We start from the raw sequence: 7,651 nt of genomic DNA, 5'->3' as shown, positions 1-7,651 counted from the left end.
CGGGCTGTTTTAAACTCTGGTCCTGTGATTCCTGGCCCATCCTTGGCTGTTGCCATCAGTCCCTGCCCACCAGGACCTGCCAGCCCCTACCGAGTGTGCAGCAACACCTCGGCCGTGCTCCCACACAGAAGACCTGGCATGTTTCCTGCCACACTCGGACAAGCCAAATATTCTTTTCTTTGATTTGTTTCAGACATACCAGCCATAAACCTCAGCCTCTGGCCTCTTGTTTTCGTTTGATGAGACCGGCTCAGAGGAAGGAAGGGATCCAGTTTTAACTGTGCCGGGCAGCCCCAGCACGTCTGCTGTGAGCAAACACCCTCTGTTTCTCCCCCCCACTACCCAAATCACCTCCCCATCTCTTCACCTCCTTTTCAGCCCCAGCTGCTGGTTTCTCCAGGTGAGTGATCAGCACTGGGTGCTCTGGCAAAGCTTCCACAGCCTTTGCTGTCACTCGGTGCCTGGCACCAAGGTGGCCAGAGCCCAGCCAGGCAGGTGCTGGGATGGCAGCTCCCCTCAGAAGCACTGCTAAAGGGGCGAGCTCCTGTGAACCCCCCCACCAGGCTCGAGGTATTCTGCCCTTTTGGAAATGAAGACCTGTGTTCTATTAAATCACTTTTTTTTTTTCCTGCAGGCAGGCACTCCATTACCTCTCTGAATTGACTCTGCGCCCCAGGCAGCTTTCCTCCCAGATGAGTCCTTTACCCCCAATTCTTTTTGCCTTATTGCTAAAAGAAGAGAAAACTGCCCAAACTGCCCCTGTGCACACCAAATAGCTGACCCCAACTCCTCATTCCTCAGTAGCACTGCTCCCAGAATAGATGTATAACTGGCAGGAGCAATTTTCAACTACTTTAGCAAAGTAATGATCAAAGAGAGTTTGTGGTGTTTTTTGTCTTTTCCTTCTTCTTCAACTTGTAAAATGTTTATTCTTTTCTGAAATGCAGAGATGGGGGAACAAACTGAAGCTGAGAGTGCCGTTGTCGCCTTTGATGTGATCCAGTTCAGCCCCTTATGCCCAGTGAAGCTGCATAGCCTTACTGACTGGAGCCATCAATCCTGTGTAAAGAGTATGGTCCTTCAATACCTGCCCTTCCCTCACCAGATTATTATAATCTTTTATTTTCTTGTAAGTCCCACTGAAGGCAAGGCAAAGGGAGCGTTGGCTGGAGAGCAGGACTTGACCAGGTCCCCACCAGCGTGCTGTCATATCTTTACCTTGCTGGTAAGAGAAATAGCTGCTGTATTAGCCAGCAGAGACTTTTTTTCTCACCATGGCTGTGCTTCCAGCGTGGCTCCAGTGGCACTCTTCCACATGCGTATAGGACTAAGGAGAAACCTTAGTATGGGAGAAACCTTTTATTATGATGGGAAGTTGAAGCATTCACCCAAAACAGATTCCACCATTGCCACAACTGATCCTCTTTGATTTTTTCCAGAGGCCAAGCAGAGGAAACCAGCCAGGTGATTGTCACTCCTGCAGCATCCTGTGAAATTCACTCTGTCTGGCACAGCCCTGAGATGGTTTTTATTATGAACATCCCATTGTGGTGACCATTGTGCTGCTGCTGAAAGGAAATTTTTCCTTATGAAGCGTGCAGATTAAAGCAGTTCTGCTCAGTGATGGATTTATTCTGGAACAGCTTGAAAAAGGGCACCACTGCTCTTCCATTTTCTTCCACAAAATACTCAGAATTTACCAGCCTGCCGCACGGATGCTCTGCTCTCCAAATAGCCATCAGCTATAATTTTGACCACTGTCTTTCTTGTACAGAAGTAATTTGTGCAGTTAAAACAACTTAAAGAGGAACATGGAGGGGTTATTTTAACAGCTGTTTGCATAGATGAAGGTGGGAGGGGGTGATTAACCTGGCAAGGGGAAGGCTGACCTCTTAGCTGAAGCACGGGGCTGAGAACCTCCTGCTCTGTTCCTCACCCCTCAGATGAAGCAGAGCAAGCTACATCATCTCAACTGTGTCCAGCCCAGGTAGAGTGGTATTTTTAGCCTCCCCAATTAACTAGATTACATTTACACGTTAACTAGCTCTTTCTTTCTGCCTAGAAATCCCTGTTATATTAATAACACTTATTGCATCCCTCTGTCAAGGAGACATTTCCTCGTTGCCACTGCCTGTGGGTGAGGGCAAAGGTATCTGGATGGATGCAAAAATGGGACCAAGAGCCACAATGGGTCAGCTCATTCTTAGGGCTGCATTTCTACCACAGAGGTGCTGCGTAACCCTGGAGAATAATAACAACAACAGATAATAATAAGCCTTTCAGACAGGAAAGTTATGAAAAATTGAGCTACTTCTGTAAGAAATAAATATAAAGGAGACTAGCTTGAAGGAGAGTTAAAGCGGTCAGCTCAGATGTGACACAGCCCGATAACCCCCAGGCTTCCAGCATATTCTTTCAGCATTTCTTCAGTGGCTCTAAAGCATCCTTTTAGCCCTTTCCATCTCTGCAGCTGGAGCCAGCTTCACACACGCTCAAATATCCTGGGAGGTAGCATCCCTGCAATCCAGCCAGCAGATCAAGAACAGCTGTTAACGCCGAATTTGCAGGCTGGCGTCGCAAACACGTTTGCAAGGGCATCATTGGCTGCTAGGGAGGAGAGAAAATCATCCTCTTCTCCTTCGTTCTCTTTTCTGCCTGCCTGAAATGAGGTCTAGGTACTGAACATCTGCTTTACGTATCAGTCAAGCAGGGACATGCTTTCCTCCTTCTTTATTGCAGAGCCACAGTGGCAGAAAGCCTAGTTTAATGTATAGCCTGGAGACACGCACGTGGCTCTGGCTTCCCAGACAGAGCTGCAGTGGGGCAGGAAAAGGAAAGCAGCAGTAAGAAATATGGGGATGCAGGGTACAGCACAGCGTCCACAGAATAACTGAAACCATCCAGCAGTGCTTGTACTCCAGTGGCATCCGCAGAACCAGGTGGCTGCTGCCTGTCCCAGCTGGGGTTATAGCCTCTGTCTTCTGGAATCAAAGGCCAGAATCACTGAGGTACAAGGAGATTCACCCATCACAGTGGAGATACAGTAGCAGACAGCAGGGCTGTTCATTTAGCAAAGTAGAGTGATAAATAGAGAGTAAATGGCCCGTTGCATGCTGATTTCCCGTGAGAATCAATTAAGTGTAGTTAAAAAATATATTTTTAATGTCATAATCTTCAACTGTCACTGGCTGATTGCAATCACAAAGTGAAGCCAAAACCCTCAGCCAAAGATGTTGGTTCCTCATCAAAAAAAAAATTTTGGCTGCCGACATCGGCACCACACAGCTCTGTACCCAACAGAGACACAGGAACTGACACTGGTGACACCGAGGACAGGTCTAATGCCAAAAGAGCATTATAACACTTTATTAAATAAAATATGCTTATTTAGCTGCCTTTAAATAATGATGGGTGTATTTCCTGCTGTTTGAATCTCTTCAGCAATGTAATAATATCACTATTAACATCTAGGCCAGCATTTAAAGCAGCAGGGAGTTCGGCAACATTGCTGAAAGCAGATTTCCATCAGCAAGAGTGCACTCCTCTACAAGCTGCCCAGGAGAGACCTCCCCTACGGTCCTACCTGAATTCCTGCTCTGCTAACAGTGCAGCATCTATTCCAGCTTTCACAGGACCTGTAATAGGAGGAGGGTGCATTTTGGGGGCTAAATCCCTCATCTCTAGGGTGCTGCAAACAGTAACGGTCCTCCCAGCATCCCTGTAAAGGCATAAAAGCAGCAACTTCGGTTTTAGGAAAGAAAAGGGAAGTCCAGAAGCGATACAACTTGCCCAAAGCTGATGAGAAAGTCATTCTCAGGGCAAGACCAGGAAGGGAAAGCTTGTTCCCAGGCTCACGGGGTGAGTTTGGGTGTCTGTCTCCCCATCACTGACTGCATCTCAAGGCAGCTTTTCCCCAATCCTCATCTTCTGCTTTTTTGTGTCTCCGCCACACTTCTGTTCCACCCTGTGGTTTGTTGTACTTGGTTCTGGGTTTGATATAGAAACGCTTCCAACACACTCTTCCTCATCCCATGAAGCACTAGTCACAACTGTGGCATTGTATGAGTACTGACGAGTAGAGGCTTGTTTAATTTTATTTTGGCTGCCTCCACCCCAAAGCTATAGCTCAGCATCTTACTAAGTTTCACTCAGGAGCTGAGATTTGGCACCTTGGTTCAGCAGCTCCCAGCACCCATGGGATGTAGCAACAGGTACTGTGTGAACCTTCACATTACTGATATAAAAGCAGCAGCATATTGGGACCAACATATCATAATTAAACGAACTGAAGAAGCAATTAGTGCCAGGCTACATCCTGAGCATGACAGCAGCACCGTGGTGCTAAATAAAGGCAGTTCTACGTGGTGCCAAACGGCTTACTGCAGACCTTGTCTGCTCCCTGTTTACCTTGCTTAAAAGCAAGCTCCAGACGGTGTCCAATATTTCTCCCTCCTGGCAGAGCCTGCCTGAGCTGTTCTTGGGAAGAAGAGCAGTATGATGTGGTGGGGAGAGAGATATAAAGAAAAATGAGTGGAGAAACACCGATGTAAAACAGGGTTTCAGAGCTCAGAAATCACAAACACAGCCCACACCATCCCTTCCACACTATTTCCCAGTACCTGGTAGGTGATGTTTTGACGCTGTGCACGCTGCAGGTGGGCTTGCCTTGGTCACCTGCAGTTGTTGCAGACACAAAACCTCCTGGACTGCAGGAGCAGCCATGACCCAGCTGCTTGGCGAGAGGGTGACAGGGTGGGCACTGGCAGGGTTAGGGGGGCCATTTGCTGTGACCCCGGAGGCCTGGGCAAAGATGGCTGCAGACACGCTCTCAGCAGGCAGGAACAGGGGCAGGACCAGGTTTAGCTGGACCTCACCTCTTCCATCGAGGAGGACCTCTAGGTTTTACTGGTACCACCTTAGCCGGGCTGGCCAGTGACGAGGCTCTTCTGCTGCTCAAGTAGTGAGAAGGTTGTTTTATCTGGGTGGTGTACTTTTCTGGAAGCCCAGAACTAAACCACTGTTCCTACCCATTTTTACATGTGATGAAGACCCCTTGCACAGGTTTAACAGTTTAACAGCACTGCTTTCCCCTCAGGTGTATTGGGCAGGGACATGGGAGTCAGAGGGAGAAATGACATCTGCTCACACAAGCTTCAGCTTGGGGATGGACACACATATTCCTCAAGGTGACTCTCCTGGTCCCCAGCTGGAGCCACCTTCATCCATCTAGCAGTAAAAACCACAACCACTGGACACTTGCTCTGTCACTAGCTTTGCCATATGCCATGCCTCACCTCCCTTGCACACCGTCTCTGCAAGCTGGAACCTGAGGCACACACCTTGACTCTGAGCTGCTCTGCGGAGCAGGTGCTGGAATCTCACTAGGATGGCAGGCTGTTAGAGAAACAAAATGAGTCTTCTAGTGTCTAATGAAAGATACCGAAGAAAGAGGTCATCTGTGTTGCGTCTGCCACAAAACTGCAAAGGCAGCGCTCGGAGGAGGTGAGGAGAGGGCAGAAGAGGGAGAGAAATCACAGTTCTCTGTTGCTGCACATCACACCACCTAAAGAAAGTGCCTGGGCTGGCCCCTGGTGGCTGTGGCCTGGGTAATAGCAATGAGCTCCATGGTTTTCTTAGTGCCATTTTAATAGCTGTACGTCTGTAAAAACATCTCTTCTTTCTGAAGAATCCACTTAACTTTTGCTGCTTCTTAAAAAAAAAATGCAGAAAAGGCAATATTAACAAGTAAACCTAAGGCAACCTACCTTTACCAGCTCTTCAGAAAAAAACCAAAAAAACTCGCTAGCAGCACCTTCTGTTGTAGTACTTGATTCCTCTCACCTTGTGACTTTGGTATGAGGTTGAGGAGATGCTTTTAATATGCTTAAATATATATTTATAAAACATAATATTATTTAAGCATATAAAAAGCATCTACCCTCATATGTTAAAATAATAACATTAATATATTTTATGTGTGCATATATACAATTATATTAAAATATATTATTAATATAATTACAATAAATGCATGCCTACATGATGTATTATTATAATTAATAATACAATATTTATTATAATATGCTTGTAGTAAATAATGTACATTATTATTTAAGCACATAAAAAGGCATCTGCCCAACCTCATACCAAAGTCAGGAGGTGAAGGGATTTGAGGACCATGAGGGAAGGATGCTGCCAGCTTTGGAGGACATGGCCTTAGCCAGCCAAGCCGCTGCGGTACCTGCAGACATCAGACATATCTTCCCTGCTGCACAAAAGGCCAGGAACTGGGTGGATGATGTGGCAGGAGAGGGAGGAGAGGGAGTCTGTGCACGGGGAGAGATGTACCCACTGGCCCTTTCAGACAGGGCATGCAGCAGTATTTCTGTTTTATGGTGGGTAGGGAGCAGGAAGGCTGTGGTGGTGGCAGAGGGGCAGGGTGATATAGCAGGGAAGGGAAGAAGATTTATGGCAAGAATGTAATTATGCCTTTCTTATTTGTAGGAAGAGCACACAAGTCATATTGACAGAGTTTGAGTGACACAGGTTTCCCTGTAATCAGAGACACACACTTGCTACTTTCCACGCCGGGAGTGCGTGGCCTGCCTGCACAACAGCCAGGCAGGAGGAAGGTCAGAGCAGCTTCAGGAACAAGGTGCCAAGATCAACAGCCCCCCAGTATTAGCATCATATTTTACAGGATCTCCTGTAGTTCAGGTAACTAAGACCATGGGGATGAATTCAGTGCTGGCAGCATCAGGCAGTGGAACCAGAGCAGCTCCTCATCAGCGTGGCAGGGAACAGATGTGTTTCTATGGAGCTGTTACGCCCCGGCTCCACGATGCTCGTGGGTGTACTGTAACTGCTATCTCCACTCGTAGCCAGGTTTTTCACATTACAGATAGCAACTGCTGTGTGGTGTGCTCTGCTAGCAATAGCCACAACAGCTTTAAAATGGATTACTGCACCGTTGTGAACTTGAATGCTACCCTATTAGTGTTTATTTTATTAATTTATTGAATAAACACTAGCTAGGTTAGATACCGTCTGTGGCTTTGGCTTCTTTTTTCCACAGCATTCAAAGCAATTACTTTCATGAAAGCAAATGGTCCATTTAGTTGGAGAATCTATAAGGCAGAAATGAGATCAGATTCCTGAACAGATGTGCCCTCCTCTAGAGGGATTCAGTGTCTGCAAGGCTTCAAGCTGACACCAGGCAGAAGACGTCTCTTAACTTCACTACGTCTGAGCTGTGCAGCAAAGCTGGCGGTTATATCAAAGAGCCAGCTCCGTAACTTCAAAACAAGGGCAAGTACCCATCAATTTAAAGCATTTCACATACCATGAAATGGAAGGGAGGAAGGATACCTTTGTCATGGGGATAGGGCTGGCACCACCAAAAAAACCCCTATCACCTATTCACTAAAAGAAATTGAGTCCCTCTTCCTCAACAACTCAGGCAAAGACAAATGCTTTTGCTCATTTTTTGCACACATAAACCTGAAGAGGGGGGCTAGAGGGAGGCAACAACTACTGCAGATCCCCGCATCATGTAATGCTTTCCCTTGGTTGATGCTAGGTGCTCAGCACCTGAGCTCCCAGCCCAGTCCCAGGTCAAGTCAGCAGCCAGGCACAGCTGCCTGGTGCCAGT

Source organism: Athene cunicularia, assembly GCF_003259725.1.
Source record: "Athene cunicularia isolate RWA chromosome 3 unlocalized genomic scaffold, athCun1 chr3_part1, whole genome shotgun sequence".
NCBI lineage: Eukaryota > Metazoa > Chordata > Aves > Strigiformes > Strigidae > Athene > Athene cunicularia.
The sequence above is the reverse complement of the archived record's forward strand: the minus strand, read 5'-3'. Positions refer to the sequence as shown.